The sequence below is a fragment of the Branchiostoma floridae genome, chromosome 6 (genome assembly GCF_000003815.2).
Source record: "Branchiostoma floridae strain S238N-H82 chromosome 6, Bfl_VNyyK, whole genome shotgun sequence".
Classification (NCBI taxonomy): domain Eukaryota; kingdom Metazoa; phylum Chordata; class Leptocardii; order Amphioxiformes; family Branchiostomatidae; genus Branchiostoma; species Branchiostoma floridae.
The window spans coordinates 21,663,883-21,690,143 of NC_049984.1; the positions used below are offsets into that span (position 1 = coordinate 21,663,883).

General features: G+C 42.0%; 3 long non-coding RNA genes across 3 annotated transcripts; 2 read left to right on the plus strand and 1 right to left on the minus strand.

Annotated features, from left to right (window-relative positions):
* Nucleotides 1-2,031: 2,031 nt before the first annotated feature.
* On the plus strand, nt 2,032-3,433 carry LOC118418010. Its single transcript, XR_004831422.1, has 4 exons — nt 2,032-2,345; nt 2,824-2,905; nt 3,082-3,145; nt 3,388-3,433. It is a non-coding gene; the product is annotated as an uncharacterized LOC118418010 (long non-coding RNA).
* A 9-nt stretch (nt 3,434-3,442) lies between these two features.
* LOC118418011 lies at nt 3,443-4,218 on the plus strand. Its single transcript, XR_004831423.1, has 2 exons — nt 3,443-3,493; nt 4,014-4,218. It is a non-coding gene; the product is annotated as an uncharacterized LOC118418011 (long non-coding RNA).
* Nucleotides 4,219-15,784: 11,566 nt separating this feature from the next.
* On the minus strand, nt 15,785-17,838 carry LOC118418369. The gene is made up of 2 exons (XR_004831448.1): nt 17,630-17,838; nt 15,785-17,081 (listed from the first exon to the last, which is right to left on the minus strand). It is a non-coding gene; the product is annotated as an uncharacterized LOC118418369 (long non-coding RNA).
* Between the last annotated feature and the right edge of the window lie 8,423 nt (nt 17,839-26,261).

Sequence of the window (26,261 nt, forward strand, 5' to 3'; positions counted from 1 at the left end):
CATATTAAATGCCTTCCCAAGGGCACAAGATTGTTGACACAGCAGGAATTAGGACCTCATACCAGTAATATGTGTGTTTGTATCAATCAGTCATTCTTTAGTAGTTAAATCTGTTCTTTGTTTTCTTTACAACACTAAAAATGCAATACAACTTTTACAGAAAGCCAGAAATTGAAAACTCCTATAATCCACTGAAAGAAAACTCATTAATCCATGATGCACCAAAGTTTTGGGGGCCTGTCATTGAAAAGCATAGGACAGATGTGCTGTAACGTTAATTCTGTCCATCCGATCAGCGAATTTCAACTTCCGTAGTTTGCCAGACCATAAAAATCATTGTGCTGAATTTGCTTTTGCAGCACGAAGGTCATGAGTTCAAATATCTCCTGGTCCTTGAAGACATCGCGTCCTCCACCACAAATCTTTGGCCTCTGAGAACGACTGGTTTAGACGAAATTGGCGACATATTGGTCAAGGCATATGGATCACCAAAAACAGGTAAGGCTCGATTTATTAGCCTGGATACCATACCCCATCCAGATCTCCAAAATATTCCCACACAAATAATGCCGCCACTTAGGGCTTGTGATTGTGTCGTTCACCGCTCTCAATACAATTTGCGCAAAATCCCTGTAAAGCTTTCCCTAATATTAGTAATAACATGACCATAATTATCATCACAAGCGGTGCTGTACGCATGATAACAGGCTGCCTGTGTGCCCCAGCTAATCCACTAGGAGTGCAGACTGACACATAAGTCACATAATCTGAATCATAACACATAAGTCACATAATCTGCATCTCTTCCGCAAACATGGCGGTCGAACACAGTTCCAAATTCTGTTGTTTTGAACCAATGTGGCAGATAACCATTGATGATGGGATCGGTTGTGCCCTGAAGAGGCACAGTCGCGCTTGGCATGTGGAACTTATCATAGCAGCGCTGAGACCAAGGAGGTTGAAAGGGGTTGTAGTCAAGTTAGGGATCGATCGGGGGAAAAGCAAGAGACATGCAATAAGTCACACACAAATCACGCACACACAAATCACGCACACACACACACACACCAGAGCAAGTCAGCACTGGAAAACCAGTGCTGACGAACATTCAGCACTGGAAATCCAGTGCTGAAACCATCTCCAGCACTGGGTTCCAGTGCTGAAAAAGGAGGGTGAGGTTTTCGTAGTTTTGCCACACCACACACACGCACGCACGCGCACACACAGGCACCACACACACACACACACACACACACACACACACACACAGTATTACAATTTTCTTACATTTTCCTTTTTTATTTCAGCTGGGCCACCAGAAGTCCTGCCCAAAAGAGGGGATGTAAGAGGAGCCGAGGTTCTTGCAGATAGGCTGAGTGGAAGTCTTAACTGCCGCAACAACTTTTAAGTTTTTAAATGTGTCATGTAAAAAATAAAATCCGAAAATAAAAGGGTGATATATCCCAAATGTGCTCTATCCTAAAAGCGCTTTTAGGATAGAAGCACTTCTGGAATAGGCCTGCATCCTAAATGCGCTTCTATTCTAAAAGCGCTCTAAACCAGAGCGCATTCAGGATATCCCAGACTCGCTTCTTTGTCGCCGTCAATCATGTTGATTGACAGGACCACAAGCGGCGATTATTTACGCCCAGTTTTCCAAATTTGGTTCCACCTCGCGATCGCGAGACGTCGCGAGAGTCTACTTGCGAGAGTTTAAAAAGTTCGACAAAACTTCTCTTGCGCTGAATGCTGGCTGATGTTGTGCGAATTCCACGTGCACCAACGCAAGTAAGGTCCTTTTTTGTGGTCTTGTTGTTTTAACTTTTGTACATTTCCTGTGAACCATTTGTGTATGATGCTTATGACTGCCTCTCGCAGAAGTCAGAATGGAGCTTGGAAATTTGAGTGTTTCTCTTAGACGATCGATATTCATGTTTTGAATAGGGGGAGGGGGGCGGAGGCAATCTTAAACACTACTCTACATCCAACTACAAGTTTTGTTTTTTTGTTTTCAAGTGCCAATCAGTAAAGCAGAGGCTGCTGCCCTGCAATACTACCTGGACAGGGATAAACAAAGGCCCGGTGGCACCGACTGGGGGCATGAGGTTTTCAGGACACTGTCAGCCCAGGAACATAACAATGTTCCATTTGGCCTCAAGGATTCAAGTGTGGAGTCCAAACGCCAGACCCTGAACTTCCAGCGCAAGGCCAGGAGCTACTCCAATGTGGAGGGGAAGCTCCACAAGAATGGTAAACTTGTTATGATTCAGGAGGACTTCAAAGACATCATGCGTGTTTATCATGATGCCGCCTCACACCCGGGCATCACAGTAGTGAAGCGAAAGGTAACGCTTAATAGCTTAATTGCTCCTCTCTAAAACCTGCAGTTCTCCTCCCAGCTTACAGAGTCAGACACAGATTCCAGTGACCTTGAAGTTGCTCCTGCTGCTTTTTCCACTGATCTGTTGTAAGAAAACTGAGCTGACTATTTTACTTAACATTTATTTGGTCTTATTTGCTATATACAACTAACCTCACTCAGCTTGCTTATTTTGTTTCCTTTTACAACTATATGACAGAAGATAATTGCTATACATTTGTATATCTGTCATCCTACTGAATGCCATTTCCATACATTGCTTACTGTATTTGCAAGCAATGAGCGAATGAGTTACCAGATTTAAAATGTTTGTTTGTTTGTAATGCACTTGTACTTCATATTCTGAAGAAAAAGGGCACAGTTTTGAGTTTATTCATGTCTTTTTACCATTGTTACTGGTCACTCCACGTTCACCCATGTCTTACATGCATTCTTGGCTTTAGGTTTGGGGAATGTGAGGTGAACAAGCTGAAAGGTTATTTCACTGCGGTGAAGCCATATCTTCAGAGCCTTGCAGGAGGACAGGTATGTTTTGAAAGAAAATATGCCTTCCAAGTCATACATTTTCTTTACTAATTTTAAAAATATAAGGTGGGCAGACTGCATTCAATATTACTAACACATTATTGGCACAACCCAAATACAGAATCTTTTTTTGCAAAATGACAACGAGAGGCATCTTTCACTCATTTTTATTTTAGATCCCAGACAACGAGAGGCATAGCCTCTTCTTCGGGCGAGAGGAGAATGGATGGTCCACCAGAAGTAAGTAAATGTTCTCATTATTATAGAGAATGCTGTATGCACTTTAACTTATCTGCAATCCTTGTAGTGTAATCAGACAGATACATATAGGAAAATTATAATACACACTAAGATACGTGTTTTCTGTATCTTTTCCTGAGCAGAAAACTCAGTTGGCTTGTGTGATGCATGGTCAATGTACATGTCTCTCTCTAATTTGTACATACAGCTCTAACTCATTGAAACCTTGTCCTTCACTATAGAAAAACTGTGGGATGTGCATCACTCAGGGGCCTTCACAGAGGACCAAGTGGACAAGTGGACAAGTGGGTGATTGAAGAGGTGGATATTCCTCTTCAGTACGAAATGGTAAGACGTTGTTGTAGCCGTCAGGAACAGACAACAGACCCTGATCCTGCATTTGAAGCCTAATAGACTCATTATATACAGATATATGCTGTGCTTGCATATGGTTTAACTTTATTTTGCAGTTTTTGCTAGGCAAGTTACAAGGAACTGTTGAACACCACAAATTTGCTGAAAATTTATGAATTTCTGATCATCATCACTATCCTTGGGGTTTTTATTACTATTTCACTTCTCCTTGAGTGCTAGTTGAGTACGTCACCCATCGGTAATAGCCCATCAACTTCTGCTCATGTGCATGTAAGATTGACTAAGGTTGAACAAAGATTTTTATTCATTGCAAAACTATTAGGCCGTACTCTGTATGTTACAATGTATGTAATCTTTGAATCATACAACTAAATCCCTCTTCTAATCCAAATAAGATATGCAACTTAGCTGCCTATTACATATTACAGTGCATGTGAGGATAATGTTGAAAGAGAGAAAACTTATTTTAACAACCTCCTTCTTTTGGCTACAGCGGTTGGAGTGTGGTGTGATGGTAGTGCTTCCTGAAGCCTTGGCTGCAATCTACCAGCTGCACAAAGGCACAGCCAGCCTACAAGAGGCTAGGGATTGTGTCCGGAAAGCAGGAGTTCGTGATTAGTTCGTGGGAGTAGACTAGAGTTGAACTTAGACCTGTTACTGGTCTGTAAGATAATACTATTTTCTGTCTAGTGCTGTTTTATCATCTTGGCTGTTTACAAAATGTCACCCACATATGTAAGATGTTGACTTCATTTTTAGTTCTTGATGGCAATCAAAAACGAACTTAGACCTGTTACTGGTCTGTAAGATAATACTATTTTCTGTCTAGTGCTGTTTACAAAATGTCACCCACATATGTAAGATGTTGACATCATTTTTAGTTCTTGATGGCAATCAAAAACGTGCACATAAAAAGTGCAGTCAGGAGCTTATATTCTTACACACGTGAGCTTATATTCTTACAGACATGAGATATTCTTACACACAATATTTTTGTATGACATGTTTCACAAGTTAGATTTCATGGAGCAAAATGCTCATTCATCTGGAAAGAGTGCCCTTGTGTTCAGAGCATTTTCAGAGTAGAGTAGTGTTAACCTTTGATGCAGGAGGAGCTGCGGGTATGTTGAAAGTATGTTGTACAATTGTCTTGTTGACAAATGTTCAACTATCTGGTTGAACCTAAACATACTATTTTGAAGGTTTATTAAAATTTTGAAATGATATTGGTTAAGTCATTTATCTAACACATCTTGTTTCTGAAATAAAATTAGATTATATATATCTGTAACAATCCTTTTAGTTAGTGACAAAATTTCTCAAAACCCTGTCGTACTGTATATTAATAACTTTTATTTCTCTTTCTTGGCTAGATCTATTTATTATATTAGGCAAAGAAAAGATGACAAATCTTATAATAAAAGTTATCTTTATTGCAACTTAATGCACAGAGGTAATTGCTCACTGCTGAATACGATATGTATACAGTGTACACAGATAATGGGAAATTTATCAAACTTAATTCCATGCAGATTAAACACTATTTTGTCCTTTTGATTGCAACTATATGATTTTCATCAATCTAATTGTGCAAGGAAAACATGTACACAGAAAGCACTTCTCAATACTGCATCCCAAGATGTACTACAAAATGTACCATAAAACATGACTGTCAGTGAAAACGTTCAGCTGCACATTGATCAATTTCCCAAGCCATTCAGTTCCCAGGTTCTATTCTATCGCAAAACCGCTTCTTGGATAGAAGCAGATGTTCGTCTAACATTAAAAAGAAAATTAGATTGTTGTCTATCCTATAAAAAGCGCTTCTGGGATAAAATGTGCTTCTATCCTAAAAGCGCTACTGGGATATCCGGAACACGTCGCAAGCGAAGGAGCACATTCTGGATATCTTAAAAGCGCTTTTGGGATAGAAGCACATTTGGGATAGATCTGCATCCAAAATGTTCTTCTATCCTAAAAGCGCTTCTAGGATATCCAGAACACGTCGCAAGCGAAGGAGCGCATTATGGATATCCTGAATGCGCTTCTGTCGAAGGAGGCCGACATCTGTCTTCTCCTGTGCAGGGTGACTTTGTTAATGGTTTGCTGATTTTTAGCTTCTGGTTTTGTTTCGAACTATCGAACCGGAGATAGCGATACTACCTCGGTGTGTGGGGTCCATGCAGTCAACACGTCGCGAGAAAATGGCAGCGGTAACTTCCGGTGATTGTTTACACCTGTCCAAAGTTTCCATATTAAGTTCGACCTCGCGACACCTGCCGTAATCTACATGATCGAAATCCGCAGTTTATAAAGCAACCGCTGAACCTAGATTTTACGTGATTATGGGAGGGTTAGACCGGCCCACGTAGTCCCCCAAAATGATTTGGTTTGTGCAAACTACGTTAATTTGGTGTAAGTATATGTGATCATCTATCACAATCAAACCCGGAAGTGACCGCGTGGGGAGAACAAAGATGGCGGCCTTTTGACTACAAAAAATCACATGCAAGATAGTCTCCGCCTCCTAAGACACTAAGCTCCTCCCACAAGTGCACGTTCTGGATAAACACGTCGGCTTATCCTGAATGCGCTCCGACAGAAGCGCATTCAGGATATCCAGAATGCGCTCCTCGCTTGCGACGTGTTCTGGATATCCTAGAAGCGCTTTTAGGATAGAAGCACATTTTGGATGCCGGTCTATCCTAAAAGCGCTTCTATCCTAAAAGCGCTTTTAGGATAGACGACATTCTAGGATGTAACAAGGGTTTCCTTTTCCCCAAGTCTGCAGTTATCAATCCCTTAATCTGATGTTTGCATTTAGTAATTTTAATTTGAACAAAAAGATATAGAGGGTTGCCTTTTACTAGAAAGTTTCCCAACCATAGATATATTTCAAGAAATGATATATTATCAGCTTCCTCATTACATTTCAATTCTAAATGGGAAGTTGAATATTATGTAAGGTATCTACCAGACAATTGTATGTGTGTTGAAGTATGAACTCCACTTTTAAACACATGATAAATGATCTTACAAGTTGTTCCTGTTACTTGCTGTTCTTCCTGTTCTGTACTAGGGGTACAGAGTTACATATTAGACAGTCTTTTACCCCAATAGTCAGGTTCGATTATTTGATGAAAGTTGAAACAATACCATATCAAATCAAAACTATGCAAAACTAGAGCCACAATCAGTATGTCATTATGTCTGTAAATTTTTGTGGTATCCTGTGGTTAATTCTTAGATGAAACAAGTCACTTTGCCATTGAAGATCAGACTGATGCTCCAGACTTTCATACATATTTTGACATTCAATACTACGTAAATTTTGTTTTTAATGGTCCATTTCTGTCAATTGGGGGGGGGGGGGCGGTAGTTGAGAGAAGTATATTAAATAGGGTACATTTGCTTTATAAACATTCTTTAATTGTTTTCAGGCATTTGTGAGAATGGATACCTGCGTCAGTTCAAGAGAGAGGCAGTAGTGTCACTGGCCAGCAGAACAACACTTTGTTTCCTTGATGATCTCAACACGCTTTAATCCCTGGTTTACAGATCGAGGCGGACCTGGTGACCAATCAGCTCTCCCTGATGCTGTGGAACTGTGTCCTGGAGCCGATGCTGGAGGACCTGAGACCGGACTACCTAGGGAACAAGAACGACACTGGGCTCCACAGCATTCCGGATGGTGTTCGAGAAGTACAACGCACGGTAAATACTAGTTCATGATGTACTCAGAATGATAAAGGGGTAGCATGGACAATATATTTCATCTCTAACTGTAGTATTTATGAAATATAATCGATAAAAAAAAAACTATAATTAGCTAAAACTACAAATAACCACAACTACTAACCCCAAAAATTCTCCAAACTTTCCTAATTTGATTCCTATATGTACCGAGTATTGTTTGCAATATTATGTCAAAATCAAAGACATCTTCACCATTCAAACAGAATTATAAAAAGACGGATACAATCTTACATATATATGCACAACTTTCCCCACAGGCACACATGAACACAGTCCATCCCTTGAATTAGATGAGCAGATGGCGGCTCTGTACAGAGATATTGAAGACGCCATCAAAGGTACGTACATATCATTAGAGTTGACCAATACACATTCATCAAATAACCGCATACGACGTTGACATGGGGTCCATTAACAATCAGCTATTATTCTGTAAGTAACAAAAAGATATATTGCTAACACTCAGCAGCTACAACAACGTATACCGGCAGGAATACGTAATGAGATTATCAACAAACTTGAGACTGATTTCTTGGTGAACAAGTATTGGTGTACCCTTCCTTGTGACATAACAGATGAGAAGGCAAGTGTAGCTTTACTGGAGAAGGTTCTTCTATACTTTGTTAACCTGAGGTGCCAAGCATTTGCTAATAATGCTTACAAAGAAACATAAATACAATGTTATTTCTATTTTAACCCTCTTGATCTGTGTCATTAAATTGATATGGCCAAGGAGGTATACGTACCACAGATACAGCGACAATGTCAAGTATTCCATACATAACTTCCACACACAGGACTTTAACCAGGAAATCATGAAATAAAGTGCATTGAAAATCACAGCTCTGAAGCCTCTGAGTACGGTTGGCACAAGGTGGCTTGGCCACACACAGACAGCACTTAGTGTGGTGGACGGAAGTTATGTAGCAATTATCACACACATAGAACAGGTAGTGCAAACTGGCACTGGGGACAGCAAACCCAAGACTGAAGGTCTGCTACTGACTTTGAAGTCACTTAAAGTTTGTTATATTTGTGCAGAAAGCCACATGGCAATGCTAACATACTTCTATACTACCAAAACCATATATCCGCTGTAACCGGACCACTATTCAAATGTTAAAGCCTTGAATAAAAAAGAAGAAACCCTATAGCAGGGTCCTCCAGAATATGATTTGAATTAAACAAAGCTATGGGATTCAAGTACAGGTGTGACCGCACAATGCGAACTTCCACGGGGCACCAAACAAGTATCAGACATAATCAGAAAAAATAAGGGTATGCAGCTGGACGATCCTGTTTTCCGAGCCATGAAAGTTCAAGAATCTGATTCTGCAGATAAGTTTGATAGTCTTGGGCCATAGGACAGAACATGTGGTGTCCTGTGCGACCTGTTCCTGATGATGAAGGAATACCTACAATCTGTACCACAGGACAGAACAGGTGGTGTCCTGTGAGACCTGTTCCTGATGATGAAGGAATACTTTTTCCACTCCAGAGCTGCAAAGAGGGCTAAACGAAGTGAGAGACAGAATGGCAGCAAGGACGTACAGTGGAAAATGTGAGGAACAAACTCGTGCAGGCTGCATGTGCAGAGAGATGTGTTGTTGTTTTTTTATGTACTGGAGACGATGGCTGATGTTCAAGACAGTTGCTTCAGACAAACCATTGAACAAATTGAGTGGATGAAAGGTCTGCTTGCCCATGAAGGATGGGGCTGGCCAGTGGTGAAGTTGCCCCGGAACACCTCTGAAGCCTGTACAAGTTCAAACCGTTTTATGATTATTTTCACAACTTCAGAATTCATGGCGATCATAGAGGAAAGGAGCGCGGACGACGCTAAGTTCCAGAGGGAAGTAGAGGGAGCCATAAATACCAAGGCCAACAGCGTGCGTGGCCACAGCAAGGATAAGCTAAAGAAAGACAACTAAGACGCTAAGTCTTTTTTGTTTTGTTTTATTCACACGATACATAAACACGGACAGCACATAAATAGTTTGTTGCTATTCCTATGTCTTTATAAACCGACCCTATGTATGTACTGTGTAAAACATTCCATTGTGATTATTGCTCCCAGTATGGAACTGCAAAGTTTCCTTTGGTTTGGAGGCTACATGGAAGACATCAAGGAGAAAGTTTTCAAGATCAATCAGGGATTTTCCAGTCGCTTCCCTGAGATAGTTAAGTTTGCACCTCCTCCTGTACTTATGTACTTATTTTGACTCCTCCTGTACTTATTTACTTATATAAATACGTCATCCTACAGAAACCTGTTCAGAGTTGTTAGTTATTCAGCAGAGACTACGTGACATAGGAGAAGATAAACTCCGTATATCCAACATGGCTGAACATTGCATAGATGAAGCATGGAGATGTTTGGAGGTCCATGTCCAACTTCTTGAAACCATCCTGTCCGGTCCAAGCATGGATGCAGAGACAATGTAAAAACTCAAACATAGTCGCCGACTGGGACGGCAGGGACGTGGAAACCGAGAGCTGGAGACTGGACAACGGCGCAATGAGCTCCATGCTCGTTATACAACAACGATCGTGAACATTTGACACAAAGGTCACAGTTCAAGCATTCAAGAAGGGAAAGACTAGACAGACTCTGCGACCTTTCCCAGGAAGAAGTCAGTTCAGGCTGTCAGGACGGTGTTACCGGAAAATCTGTCTTTCAAAAGATCGCCTCGGAAGAGAGAAGATCAAAACATGCTGGGATGTCTCTGGTCGAAATAGCAGCGGCTGTCCACCATGGAGGCCAAAATGGATGTATTGCCCGCGGTAGAGGCGAAACTCGACAAGTTGTGCGCCATGGTGAAGAAGCCTAGGGATCGGACTTAAGGTAACTCGCGCGGTGGACAATGACAGCGTTCTTCTTCGATTGGGCAAGTGAATGTATATGTACTGAGATTTTATGTTGCAGGAGGACACTTACATTCTATGTTTGCTGGGCTTTTTGGCAACTATTCCGCTGACCAATCAAAATTCACTATGTTGACCTCTCTTTTCACAAGTGACTAGGATCTTACATTCTCCAACGTGGATTCAACCCCTACACTGCTTTGTTCTAGGGTGCCACAGGTTCCACATTTTCCCGTCTTATCAGCCCATCAAAAATAAAAAAAACATCTCTTCCAAGCCCTCTGTTGATTAAATTGCCACTTTCTCAGCCATACAACATCCAATTTTCTTCAAAGAAAATTTTGCTTCTTTCAGTTTCAGTGAGCTCTTTCTGATAAACTAAACCCAGCAAAAGTGTTTATGGATATTTTTCTTTTCCATCTTTGTCAACATCTTGTTTTTTCATTGAAAATGTTTTAAAAATATCTGTGTTGCAAATAAAAGGCATGGAAATGTTTGGGGCTAGTTTGTTCGAGCCAGTTGATATTGATTTTTTTCCTTTGATATACATATATGATGCAATGCATTGACTTGAAAGATACTGTTTGTTGTGTAAGTTAGGAATGAAAATATTAGGGAATATGTGCCAGGGTAGGTTGTTTCTAGTCCTGGATATTTACTGCTATGTCATTTGTGTCCAATGTACTAGCCACAAAGAGAGGGTCTTTATCCAAAACCAACGAGGACGGAAGATGCTGGAGTCCTTTGTGAACAACGAGGTCACGCCAGATGAAATGGCGGAACTGATCAGGATTGTGCCACCTTCGCTTGCCACTGTGATCAAACAGTATCAGCACCTGGAGACGTGTCCGGAAGGACTGAAGTCCCTCCTGGGAACATTGTCAAAAAACTCTCCTGTTTGTGGACTTCTCCATCCGTCAGAAGAACTGCATGATTTTGTTCAGAAAGTCGCAGATGGAGCAGCCATCAGTGACTCTGTCTGTGACATGGAGTTTCTACAGAAACAGATTCCAGTCCTCTTTGACCTTGTGAGGAATGGAGACAGTAGTTGTGTGGCGGAAGAGCTACGACCCCTCCTGTTAGCTCTCCTGGATGTGGCAGAAAAACCTTTTAATCAAAAAACACGGGTTCCTGATGTATGTGCTGGATAGAGAGGAGTGAATCCCGACCTGATCTCCTTCTTCCCGGCCCTTGGACATGTCAGGAGCAGAGGGAAATATACGGCTGACAGGGGGCGTAATGGTGCAAAGGGATGCAGCAATTGCAAGTCACAAGCTTCTTTGTCACAATTGGATCTGACAGTTTGTACCTACAATAGCCATAGGCTTGCTGAGAGATATTTCTGCAATAGTTGGACTATTTCCTGAGTAGATTAATTATTTCTGGACTGGGCTGGATATTTGCACTAGGAACCTTGTTGAATTATACCCTATCCTTGCATTTCCATGTTTTTCTTAGATGTCGGAGTTTTGACTAGGATGTCCATAGAGAGGTGAAGGTGATGTTGGTGAGGAGGACTAGTCAGCTGAACCACTTTGTTGGTCTGATGAAGTCAAGTGGTGAGTTCAAATTCAATACTTGATACCTCATTTACACCATCTTTAAAGGTATGCTCATTTCAAACCAAGGATATGACCTTGAATAGTGCATATACCCGTAACAGCTTACACTGATCACGTTCATCATACTTAAGAGAAACACGCCAGTCGGTTCGTGACATGCCAACCAGTGGAAGGAAGGCTTCCTGGCACAGTCTCTGCCTCATCATGGGATGCACTACAAAGTCTTTTTGGGAGGACTAAGCCATGATCGAGTGTGAAGTGTGCCAGTCATAGCATATGGTACTTGTCCATACTTATCCATGTACTATTTTGGTGATGTTGTGTATATTGATAATGCCAGGATCATCTGACAAACAGGGCTAAGCTGTAACTTCCAGGATAAACTAAGAAAGTAGAATCATATTACAGATTGAACCTGGTGATTCTTCGAATCGTTCAAAGCTGCACACCTGAAAACTGCAGTGGAGTTGAAAAAAAATTAAGAGATGAACCTGACACTGGTGTGCGTCAAGGCAAGCAAAATGAAACAGCATAACAATATAATTTTCTTGATCTTGGCTGCAATAATTAACATTACAAAGATAGATGTGTAGGAATGTTATAAAATTTTAGAAAATCTACACTAATAATCTAGCACTCTGTTTTCTTTTCCTTTTTCAGTATTCATGGCTCCAGAGGAAATGATCTCTGCAGATAGCAGAGCACTGTTGCAGTCCCCTCCCGTACCCATTGGCCTTGTTGCTGTAGATAAGGCACATTGTATAGTAGAAATTGAATGGTACATTCCAAATTATCTATTCATACACATTTACTTCTCATCCTACAACAAATGTTTCAGTCATTGACATAATACACGTGTCTTTCCTTTATATCTGACAAGAGTCAACACATACTATAACCATCTTTTTTGTTAAGAATCTGTAATTAAATGCCACAAATCAAATGCAGTGCATAGCTAGTGTGAATATGTCATTTTTAGTCACATTTCAAAATCTGACAATGGTGTGATGGCCACATGTTATCTCGAAGCAGATCCTACTGTGGCATACAATAGTATCAAAATTATGCTTGGAGTGCAGCCACCGTAGGATCTTTTGCCACCGTAGGATCTGCTTGGAAATTAACATAGTTGTACAAATAAAAGACAAATGAAACAACGTGTTCTCAGGGGACATGACTTCTGGACCTCATTTGGAGAAATCGGAACCCGGCGTGACTCCATGCAAGGTGTGCCCTTCATGGCATTAACTGCCACGGCCACACAGAAGGTTCAGAATGACGTTACCTCAAAGCTTGGGGGCGTGTAGCAAACCTTCTCGTGGTGCCCCTGTTAACCCTATTCAGACCGTCATCAATTTGATTTTATTGGCCGGACCCATGAAAAAGGGGTATTCTCAGAAAACTTCAAGTTTTGCTCCAAAAATGTAACAGCAAGTGCAAATGATATATGGATAATGTTTGTTACGACTTGTGTTGCTAATAGCAACATCAATGACGTCAAAATGACGTCAGTAAATGACGTCATGCACATCTAAAATACCGGTTGGCCTCCGCCATATTATATCCACCACCTTGAATTTTAAAAAATACTTTTTTTGCAACAAATAACCACAAAAGGCAATGGAAATAGACTAAATATATTCATTTAGATGGTTTTTGATGAAAAAATACCAGGTATTTACAAATTTTAAGGGATAATTAGCTTGTTATTCTTGATCTGGCCATGCAGTCCGTCATCTTGGATTTTGGGCTGATGACGTCATCACATTAGCATAATTTATGCATATATAATTATGAAAGATATGCTTAGTAATATAAGATTTTATTTATGTAACAAAATTACAGAAATATAGGAAATAAATGTGGAAAATACATTGTAAGAACCAAAAATAGTGATTTTTGGCAAAACTGCCTGTCAACAAACGGTTGCCATGGCAACACGAAAAAATTGAAAATTTATCAGACTTCGTGAAATTGTTGCCAACGATATTTTGGGAAAACTCACCAAATTTGGTGGCTCTAGCGTAAGCCGTTCTGGCGTTATATGACATCAAAGTTGGCGCAGACCTCTGCAAGGCTTGAGAAGTGGACCCATTGACAAAATTGAGTGTGGTACACAGGCAAAGACCAAGAAGGTGGGTATTTTTTCCAACTAGATCATACTATCTAGCTTGCCATCTGTGTTGTTGTGTTTTAGTTTGACAGCATAGGACAGAGTCACCAGCAATAACTGGTACTATTGCCATGTGATCTATCTAAGTTTATTTTACTAACATTTTTATTATCTGTCAGTAAGATGTTGCGAGGTCTGCTGCCAATATTGTGAGGAGAGAACATCCAAAAATTCAATAAGTTTAGTGATTCAGAAGCACTGGGCAGAATTGCTGTTTCAATTGACGACATATAACTATACATAGGCAACTTGCTACAGTTGCATGCAAAATTATTCACCCCCTTCACATTTTGGATAATTTTCCTCTCTGAGGAGTATACTCATTATGCAAATTTGACAAGATATGAAAAGGAGCGTTATAAAATAACGCAGACAAGATGAAGCCCTTGTCACGAGTCACCGCGAATGTGAGGGAACGCAATCGGGTCAAAAGATTGAATGAGGACTTTGCCAGATTACAACACTTGCTGTATCCCACAAGCAGGGGGAGAATGTGGGAAGCTTCGATCATACCAGGAGGAGCTGGGGGGGTATCACGTGAGCCCTCGAGAACCCTCCGGGGACGGGCTTATCCAATCAGGTGGTTGGTACTTTGTAAATGCTCCGTAAGGCGCGTTATTTGTTACTCTTCAGTTTTGTGTATTTTCTCACAATTGGTCTTGTTTTGAAAGACCAGAGTTCTACCAAACTGTTACAGAGATATGTCTTCATCGTTGGAGAGAGATTCTTGTGACCAGGTACGTGTTAACTTGCCGATTTTCTCGTCGAAATGTTTGCGACCCTCTGCATGCTTATAGCAGGCCCTTGGAGTTTGCCCATTTTACGTAGTTTTCAGGGGTCTAGTTTTCAATTTTACAGCGTGGTTCATTGCAAATTTTTTATCTCAGCGTAAAGTCCGTGTCTTTAACTTCTCAAAACTCAAATTGAACCACATTGAACCACCAATAGTTAAGCCACCAGAAGCGGTCAAACTCGGCGAGGCAAGCGGAGCCCGCCGTGAAATCCAAGATGGCGGTTACGAAGCAACGTGTTATTGTTTTCATGTACGAAAGTTTCGGGGATTCCTTCCTTATTGATCGATTCTATGGTAACACAAAAATATCAAAATCCGACTGGAACCAAATTGGGTATCATGGGGATTTTAGGCTTTATCATAATTGTGAATAAAACCGGCAGAAAATACAAGATTTTACATCGCGGCAAAATGGGGAGGGGGGCTCAAAATTGTACCTATCGTAGTCGCCAGTTTCCTTCCGAGAAAACTTGTGTGAAAAATTCAGATAGCGTTGTAAACAACAAAGACTATTGCTTCTTGGAATACATTGGCTCTGTTCCAGATGGAATGCAACATTCCATTGCATGACAGTACATGTACTTGTAAATGGGAGTGGACAACCACATGCATAAATTTTGTGTAGTTACATTATAAGTTACATCAATCCACTTGCATTTATTTGTAAATTTTTTGTGTGCTTTACCTAACAGAACATGATTCTTCTTCCTGACTTAGTTTGATGTCAACAACCGAGCAGTGCAGTAACTGTAGGGGTCAGAGAGTGGAGGTTTCAATGCAGACCCTGGGATTGGATTCAGATACTTTCATGACACTAGGAAATGTCTGAGACAAATTCTGCAATGCTGGGTTATAATAGATTTAGCTCCATTTGTACTTGTGAATGTAAGTTTCATATGTGTCTTAGTGTAAACATGACAGTTCACTGCTGTGTCCCAGATATCTACTAGTAATGTTCCCACTCCTATAGTTTAGCATTTTACCATTTCCAGTGGTCACGAGTTATAATATGTTGACTCCCAGTATTTCAAATGCAAGTTATACAAATTCATATTCTACAATCTTAGGGTTAGGCAAAGTCATTCTCTTGTTGAAAAGAATTTCTCCAACTCCAATTTCTTCTTATATTCAAGTTTTTATTATCATTGAATATCACACAAGACAAAAAGTGTTGTAGCTTATAACATAAGATATGTTGACTATTAGTATTTGAAATACATATTTCTTGCAACTTCATGCGTCCAACACTCGCTGTCAACAAATATAACTAAACGTTAAAGATACATGAAATTTTTTCCATCATCTTCTTTCATAGATGTGTTACAATTGGCTCTTTGCACAAAGTTAAAAGGTAAAGCAGGATTCTGCGCAGAAGCGCAAACTACAATCCACTCTACATGTCATCTTTAGCCGATACTGCACTACAAGCTATATACTCCCATCACAAAACTGCTGTCTATTTCACAATGTGATCAAGGCATACAGGAACACATAATGGTGAACTGTTGTAAGAAATGGACTTTTGGCAAACCTGTATCACTCGATGAATGTGAACAATAGACAAAATATACATATGATCTGTATGCAATCTACAGCTACAGTCTTCCTGAAGCTACATTCTGTACAGCCAAAGTCCATTAGAACCTCTACACAACAATCCTTGAAGAAGCGTATAATAACCTGACTTGACTATACCAAAGTTCATAGAACACACACATGATCACAACTTACTTCAGGGCAAATCACACAGGTATGTACAATACTGGACAATTGTTCATTCGTGTACTTAATATCTATGCTTGGAATGAGTATTAGAACCTAAGGGCAACATGTGGACATTAAAGACTATTATACATATTCATTTCCAAGCAATGACACCATCTACTCAGTTCTGCATAGATACAAGACAACAACATTTAAAATACAGGTAATCTTCAATGCAGAGACTGAGTGCTGTGCAACATTACATCAAATGGTACATAATACAGTGGATTAATCCTCCTTCACTGTCAATTCAGTCAACCCGAAAAATCCTAAATTGTTTCAGCAGTCTTTGGTAACATGCACACAACATACTTGTCTACAAAAAGTACAATGTAATAAAGGATATACATGTACCACCAAGTATGAAGTAAGCACATGCTTAGATAGGTTTGCTCATGCCCAGCAGGGCCAAGTAACATACATGTATCTGTTTTATCAGTTATTTCAGAAAGACTTATTCAGTGAATGTATGTGATGAAATAAACTCTTGATGTTCACATCTATGTTGATTGCTTAAAAAAATAATTCTTTGACAAATACAATGCATGCCATTTACCCTTGTGTAGCAAACATGAGACTTCAACAGCATCTTTGGTGATACTGATAACTCTGTAGATGAAGCAAGGACTGGTAGAAGTAATGTACATTCTGTGGATCATAAAACAAAAACGGTTTTAAAATGGGCATTCCATGTGTAGCCGGTTTCAAGGTAAGTTTATATTAATATCAATTCAAATGACAACGTGAACTACTCGAACTGATATCCACAATAGTGACACAATCGCACAAAATTACACAACTGTAGTTACGAATTCTTATCGTAATTTCGAATTGTACTGTGAGCACTTTCTATGTTTGTGTGCCGATACAAAATTGAACAACAACCCACAAGTCTATGACCCGGGGACATATATCGCCCCCCTCCCCCTTAGCTGCCGAGCGAAAAATTATGCACATTCACCGACACATACTAGTTGCAACGAAAAGAACTACAGTATATCGTTACGCCCCCCACACATGTGCACCTAACAGTAGTTGCTTGTAGTAGGATTCCCCATATCATCTGCAGTATGTCATGTAGCTTCCGACCACTGTTGGTTTGGGAGCGCGCGGTGGCTCTTTTATTTCCGTCGGGGTACTGCCGTTAACGTTACCCATTGCAAATGAATTACACTGTTAACAAAGTCTACACATACCTTGTGTTTTGTGGGGACACGAAGATGACCGGAAAATGGCTGCTGGTGGCCTGAAACAGCACTAGAAGAACACGATATCCTCCGGAGGCAGCCATTTTTGGCTTGTTTACGAAGCTCCGGGGACGTCCGTCCTCTGCAATGGTCACAGTTCGAATGAACCGCTGGGCCTAATTACCCGTTACGCTTTGCGCGGACCCCTCCTGCCCCCCCTGGATCATACGTGCTGCCATAGATACTCTGGAAGAGATGTCTGGTCCACACGGACCACAAGCAACATCCGCAGCTTCTATTGCCGAGGAAGTCAATGGTATGTACCGTATACATATCGGTCACATTCTGCTTTATCGTTATATCAAAGTCTGTTAACTCTTTACCGCAAGTGTTGGTAGGCGCACTTAATTATCCATATTATGCGGGGAGGTATTTCAGAGAAAGCTATAGGCACAACCCGCTGAACGTGCATCAGCCCTGCTCGCCCCAATGACAGACCAGACCTAGAGGCTTATCCTGAGATGATTTGCACGAGGAAGGTACAGAACACACCATTATGTCCCCACTCGGGTTTTGCACGCCCAACAGAACGGTGGACATGTCATCCCCTCTTGTAGGCCGCAGCATCTTCCAGCTTCTTAAGGAGGTGCGGAGGTCCGACCCTCCACCTCCGGAGGATCAGCTGGCCCGCTTTGAAGACAAGCATCTTTCGTTCTGCAATGGCAGTGAGATCTTCGGCAGGACAGGGGCATTCACCGGGGAGGACCCGGAGACCTTGCTGGAGCAAGGGCTGCTATCCAGGCCCGGCTCTCACGAAGGCTGTGCCCGGACTATCGACAAGAAGATGATGGCCAAGCACAACACAAAGACGGCCTTGATGGTTTTGATTCTAATCTTTCTCTAGCGTGTACCAAAGCCAATGGAAGATTTCAGTTCAAGGTGCAGTTGACGGCTACAGCAGGAACTGCGTCTACCTTGGAGCATCTGGATATAACACGGGTGCTCAAACCCTGAGGATGTTCCTCAGAGGTGCTGTATAAAACGGACTCCCGAGCAGGATACGCACGGATAAGGGCTCGGAGAAAAACGAGGTTGAGCGATATATGGTTAGGCTAAGTGGCGAAGGACACAGCGCTCACAAAAAAGGAACATCCGTCCATAATGGATCGAACATTTTCGGCGTACTATGCGAAACGAGGTCACAGGCGACTTTAAGGAACTTTTCGATTCATTTCATTTAAATTCTTCTATTGATATTTTAGCTCTCCATTTTGCATAATGACACATCATAAATTCTAAGTTTGAGAGACTTTAAGATCATCTTTTTTAACAAACCAATAAGGACGACCACCAATAAGGAAAACAAGTCCCCAAACCTACTCAGATACATTGGATTCGAAACAAAGCGACATATTCGACATGTGGATTACACCTCGATTGTCGAACATTACAATGGCCAGCCGATTGATACAACTGGTAAAGCAACTCTGGGCATATATCAGTGTGATCCCTACTCAGGCTGCCTTTCAATTTTACCTGTGTAAAATGTGTAAAAAAACCAGGAATGTAGTTTATATTGACACACATGGAGTCAGCTATCAACATGGGGGTTTGAAAGGTTGTTTTCCCGAATGAGTTTAATTACTGAGACTTCTTGGCAACATTATTGGGCCATGCAACCTTCAGAGTCAAGCATTCGGGGTCGCCTCCCCAGACGCCGTCTCCCTGATGCGACAGGTAGAAGAACTCCGGCGGGAAAAACATTGGCTATTAGAACAGAACCATCCAGGGTAGCGGGTACGTTGTGTAGCGAGATAGAGAGTTTGAGAGGTCGGGCCAACCTCAAACCCACCCATGCCGGGCCCCACCAGTCAGGTGGGCGGAATCCGCGAGGCCAATCGGATAGAAGCAATAACGGGTACCGCTCTCCTCCGGCCGGAACGCCCGGTGCGGCTTCACGGCGGACGGTAAGCCTATCTGCTATACATGTAACGAGGAGGGGCACATGATGCCGCAACTGCCAACAGGTAGACGCACCGCCAGCGGCCGGACACCAGACTAACCCGTTGACTCCGCCCATCTCGGACCGGCTCAATGAACCGCACCCACTAGGTGTTAATTGTCCTCTGGACAACATGGAGTTGCATCATTTGTTTTGGCTTTCTGCAGCATATAATTCCTGCAGCATATAATTTCCGCATTACAGCCCGTTACGTCAGAGACTGCCTAGCGCCTGAACACAATCGCTGATTCTATTTCTCGCTTGCATGACCCGGCTCACATTCGCCGGTTTAAAAACCTCTTCTCGGCATTTGTATAACTAGCAATCAATTTGCAAGGCCGTCTCACCGTTATGAATACACGAGAATACACTGCGAAACCAGGCATCACCGGCACTGAGGGATGCCATATGCTACTTTCATTCCAGCATGAGCAGTGGCATGAGGAAGGTGCTGGCTGCCTACAAGACATGCACCAGAAAAGTGCTAGAGACAGGTCATCGTACAAAAACCAAGAGTAACTAGATAAAGGAAGTGGTTGGATGGAGATGCCGTACACCTTGGGTCCAACTTGCATGCACTAAGAAATGAACTGTTCATGAGTGACAATACATGAAACCTTGTTGGTCCACAAGGCATCCTACCAGACAATTCCATCACTGAATACCTGTACTAGTGTGCCTTTTCAACGTCGAAAGTATTTGGCGACCTGATTGTAGCCAAGTTCCAAGCGAAATGGCATGGGAGCATCTGATGGCCGAGATGGGAGACAGTCTCATTGAGATAAACATCCCTCTGCGCCTGGCTGAGGTGCTGGAGCTCATTGCCATGGATATGGAACAGTCGGTGGATGCGTTACTGATGTCTGAAAGTGAGCACGCCGAGGCGGGTGGGCAGTTGGAGGAACAGGATGTGTCCTGGGGTAGGGGAAGCCATGGACAGCGGAGGGCACGCCCAGTCCGCTGCCGCTAACATGTTAAAGCGCCAGCGTTCTGGTAAGGAGAGGATGGTTCGGACAGAGATATGGACTCTGAGCCCCCGCGTTTCGATTTCGTTTGAAAGAGTACGGATAGACATTTCATGTGAAACGTGTGCCTTAATATCGCAATACTTCAGGTCAAAACGAGAAACTTAAAATATTGCTCGATATGCAGTCATGTCCTCGAAGCCATAGCCTACGTGGTTATGATGAGCAGAGTATTGCAGAAACTCATCCAATGCCTTTATTTGTTGTAATGGATAAGAGTTACAACATTCCTTTTGGCCCGAGTACAACATGTTTGCAGCTTTACCAAGAAGTGAGTCGGAAAAATGCCAGTGTACTAGCTAGGATAGTTGTAAGATGCATACTGTGGCTGGGGTTAGCATTGAGAAAGAATTAGGGCTTTCAGAGCGTAGACCTGTACTTAAAAATGGGTTCTTTCCTATATATAAAAACTTCACTTTTGTTGGGAGGGACACCATTTCCAATTGGTAAAGGCACTGAAGACAAACATAAAATTCATGATGACGCCCAGTATGAGGCCAGGAACCAGCATTCCCCTTCTACAGCTGGACAGAATGCCATTCGGCCTGATACAGTACAAGCTAGGGTTCTACAATGCCACGAATGTTTACCAGGTTAGTATATACATATTATACTAAGACGAAGTTTAGTTACCCCTGTTGCATGTTGTTAGGATTATTTGGGTGAGAATTTGCACACATCACACCTATGTCTGTTCTGGGTTTTTTTTTGCTATCGTCCCAAATGTTTATATTGGATTTTACCTTGTTCTTATTGGCACATCAAATAGTATTTCTTTGTAAAATGAACATAAGTCACAGTGAGTGTATCATAGTGTAGCTATGATCTCAATTTAAAAGCATCAAACAAATGGATAATGTTGCATGTTGGTCTTTAAATTGGATGTTATGTTGATTTGCACTTCTGATTTTACTTAGATCAGCACATCTCCTGACTATGCAGTCTGGCTGGAAACTATGTCAGATGAGTTCCCCACCTGGTTCATGCGGCTGTTCAGGGGGCCAGGCTGGAGTGGCGTCGCAAGGAAAAAGGAGTTGGCAAGAACAAGTCAAAGATGTGCAGCCAAAAGTCCATCACAGAATCGTTTTACACCGACTGCCACTGTGGAAGGGACTGCTGTTACAGAATGGGGCAGATCCGCATTTATGACTCCCGTATGCTGTTCTGGGCGCAAAACAGATGAGCAAGGGAAGTTCATCAGAACAGCGATGGACCATGCGGAGAGGCGCAATGAAAGCGGCACCGGAAGCTATGGTGTTTGCTCAAAGACATGACGCCTGGCGTATGGAGTCACTGAGTCCGGGTATGGAATCCACATAATTTTATGGCTTTTAATTTCACCCTTGAGTTCTAAGTTGAAGAAATAATGATGATGACGAATACATCATCTATTATGGGAATGAGGATGATGATTAGATCACTGTCAGTCAGCCTGATTCATCTATAGATAATTCTTTATCATCAGGAGGATGACAGCATTAATTATGAAGTTGCCTGCGTGTCCACTAAATCGCATGCCTCGTATAGGTATTACCAAGGCATACCTCGTATATGTATTACCCAGGCCGGAGAAATTAGGGACCCAAACCTATACACATACATCAACCGCAGGTCCAAACAAACACGTTTGCAAGTGATTGAACAGAGTCCTGACAAACCGACATACGGCAGCCTATCTGATATTGAACGATGCATTCTACAAGAAATCCTTTAAAAACACGGCAACGACTTTTCGGCAAAAGACAAACTTCGCACATACAACGAACTAATTCAATCTATAGGAGGCGTAGCTACTCGTTTGAGAATCAAAAACCTCTGTCAAAGGTTGCTAGTTTTCTTGCAACAAAGAAGTGTGTCTGCGAGGGCAAGTCTCACGGGAAAGCACGCGGCTGCTTCGCAGATGCGTCTAACCGGCAGGGAAGGATAAATTTCTTCTGTTGCGCTGTACAAGCAGGTAAAGATCCTGACGCAATGAAAGACATGTTGCTCGCATTGGGAAAATACCACGGAAATGAAGAAGCGGACATGCAACTTCCATCCCCCCAAAACACGCACGTGCGACAAGTGTGAGAACAAAACAAAAAGTGAGAAGCTGATCTGTGGCATGCAGGGGCCAGCCGTACAGTTCAAAGGCGTTGATCTCCTGTGAATTACACAGTCTCATGTATGAGATAGAAACGCCACGTCGGGCAAACCAGGCGCACGAGATAATCCATCCTGAGCTGGGTCAACTCAAATCTGCCCGGAGCATCACATTCGTTCCAAAGTTGTATTCTTGAGCCGCTAGCATTACATCGTAGAGATATTACTTGTTTGAGCCTTCTGCAAAGTTGTGTGTCTTGGGAGCAGGCTCCCAACCCTTCGGACGAGAGTTCAAGCACTGGACAGTAGAACAGTTCAGAAGGATGAAGATACCAATCCCGCCTGGTACGGTTAGAAATGTAGAGAAGGCGTTGGTGGAACGGAAGAAGGACCTAAAGAGGGCAAATACAGACGGGAAGAAGGCCCAGCGTATAGCATAGAAAGTAAGAAACATTTGAGTCCTGATATATGTAGAATTGGTTGTTCCAGTGCACTTCAAGTAAACATTATTTCATCAAACTTGATATCATACTACATCAGTGACAGAAATCGTGGCGGGGTATCTATTCGTTACCTCGACAAAATGTCGTTCAACGAGATCACAAATGAATGGCAGACAGGCCCGTCAGGTTGTTAAAATGGCAGTTCGAAATATGATTGTTGTTACTATTTTACTATTTTGTTGTTTTACAAACCCGAACCAGCCGAACCCCCCACCCAGGTTCAACAGTGTGCTCGTTCTACACCACCACCCACCCTGGGGCAGCGGCGTTTGTCCAGTGGATCCCGTGGTACCCCACCAACCAACCTGGGGAGAGAGCAGGGTGGAGCTAGTAGCACTGCTGGAGCTAGTAGCACTGCTTCATCCCAGAATTAGCTTGTGGAGCAGGGGCAGCTTCTACTCTTTAAGTAGTACTCCTATGGGGATGCTTGATGTAGTGTCATGACTAAAGAGGTAGTGTGTAGCATCACAACCAGTTCTTTATGATGATTCCCTGGATGAAGCAAGTATAGCAACCCTTCACAGCGATGGCACAAGTAGAGATGGTAAGAAGGTGGTTGGGTTCCGAGCTTGTACAGCAAAACAACGAACTGAAAGATTTGGGGTTCTAGAGGTACCAAGCCAGGTGATCAACTCAATGCATTCAAATTTATCCTTGACAAGATGGGCCGTACTACAGGTACCGCGCCCTTCCGCCAACGCGAGGGGAAGGCGCCCTAAGAAATTACGATCACTATACCTGTACTACCTTCGGCCCAACATCTGCTTGGAGGAAAAACATTGGAAGATGTACAACGCCCCCCTCCCAACGAACTCTGGACAGCTCAAGCCTGTGAAGAAGGTCAACTTCTGTGTAGATAATGTATTTCAGTCTTGTATGGCCACTATTTTGGCATCAACAGGTTGGCTGGGAAGACAGAAACGGCTTCAACCATCACAGCCGCGAACACTATATCAACTGTCCAAGTTGACTATGAGCAGGTCCGTAACATCTAAATGCTAACAACTACAGTATTGACCCGACAACAGAATAGTAATTTCTTGTACCTCACGCATCTGTGCTGCTTGTAAACATTCATGTAAAATGCCAGTCTGTTTACTCAGTACAACCTCGGTACGGCTTAAAACACATATTACACCCACTGACATTTACCCCTACTCCTGCAACGTGACCAACTGTTACCCACAAATCACCTACCTATGGCACTGGCTGCAAATAACGTTACACCAGATAGATTTAAATTTAATATCAGAATGGAATTTGGTGGCCTCTTCAGATAGCACCATTTGGCACTTTTATCATCCGAGTTTTATTGTATTTATATACTATATAACGTTTATATATACATACATGTTTGCAAGGTTCCAGGAAAAGGGAAGGGAATCAAGAAAGCGTCGAAACACCAAGACGTCTGGAACAAATCCAGTGATGCTTTCTACCTCAATACTGGTCCCAGGAAGAGGACAAAGTCTTTGAAGAGAAGGATGGAATCCGAGCTTTCAGACCTAAGTGACTCCAGCGATTAGTGAACATCATTTTCTCCCACAATGTGGAAGCTTCTTCTGAATTCCTTGCAGAATCCATACAACGCTTGTAAGCGCCAACTTACAGTTTGAATTTGCCGCCTTTAGTTTTAGATTAGCATAAGTTAGTTCCCGCCACTAGTGCCCCGCGGGAGAGTAAGCTAGGGCCAGCCCGGGGGCGGCTGGAATTTGGAACAGAAGGAACCCAGTGCAGAAGAAAGACGGAGACCAGACAAGGGCCTGGAGACTAATCCTAGGAAACTTGGGCCTGGAGATCATCCCCAGGAAACTTAGGCCTGGAGATTTATCTTATTCCATTAAGACTGTGCTAATATGAAATTTCCTTATGTTTACAGACGTCGTGGTGACGAAGACACCAGATAAGAGCTGCAAGTTTCCCATTCAACAAATTTCAAACATTACACACAGATCAAAGCCAGTTCTCCTTTTCCACACTAGTGTATTTCTAGGCCTTTCCCAAACACATTTCATACTTTCAAGCCTTTTCCAAACGTATTCCAATCGCACTCAAAACAAGTCTGACGACCTCTTCAAGCCCAACCAATTCCGAAGACTAATTTTCCAAAGGTGCTATAACAGTTTTAGATTATCGTAATGTTTGAAGGCTCAGGGGGGGATCAGACAAATAATTTGTTTTTGTTGTTGTCATAGTCATTGTTATTAGTTTCAAGGTTAAAATTCCGACGGCACTTTGTGGTATGTCACTGTTTAACGTTTTAAGCAGTAAATTTGTCGTTCACAGTGGGTTCTATCCTGGTCAACCAGGACTACAGTCAACTATTGGGCGGAATGTATGGTAAGACATTTACGCCTATCATCTCGCAGATATTTTCTATATTGTTGACATTTGTCTTGGATCATCGGCTAAGAAGCATAACACTGTAACGTCCATTCTGGATGCGCTCATGGTGGGGTTGGGGTATACTTCTGAACTTTCATATCAATATTATCATTTACTTTGTGGTCGGCTTTCAAGCAGCAAATTACGGAAGGTAGTGATAAGAATAAAAACTAAAAGTTGTTTCATACATGGAACCACGATGGATTGAGTGATTGACGTTTTGAATTATTTTTGATGATTTTCTTTTAAAATTTGATTTATTCGAAATACCAATGTATCTCGAGGTAATTCAAGTGCGTGCTATGAGCAGTTTATGATATTATGGGCCGAACTAACTTTCTTTCTTAAACATCCACCGTCTACAGATCCCTTTGCTGGCCACATGTACGACAAAATGCGCCAGTTTTCCATTATCTACTATTGGCCAGCTATAAACACATATCTTTCCTGTATCTGAAGTAATTCCCTGCTGTATTCTGATATACAAATCCCCTACATTAATAAGTGTTGTTCCCTTTTTCCTACAGCCAAGACGCAAGCGACCATCAGGACAATGTGTTCGCATGCATAAGGCAGTTTACAGACACATTGTTGACCATACTCATAAATACAGAACGAGAGTTATCCGAAAATGGCGAGTATAC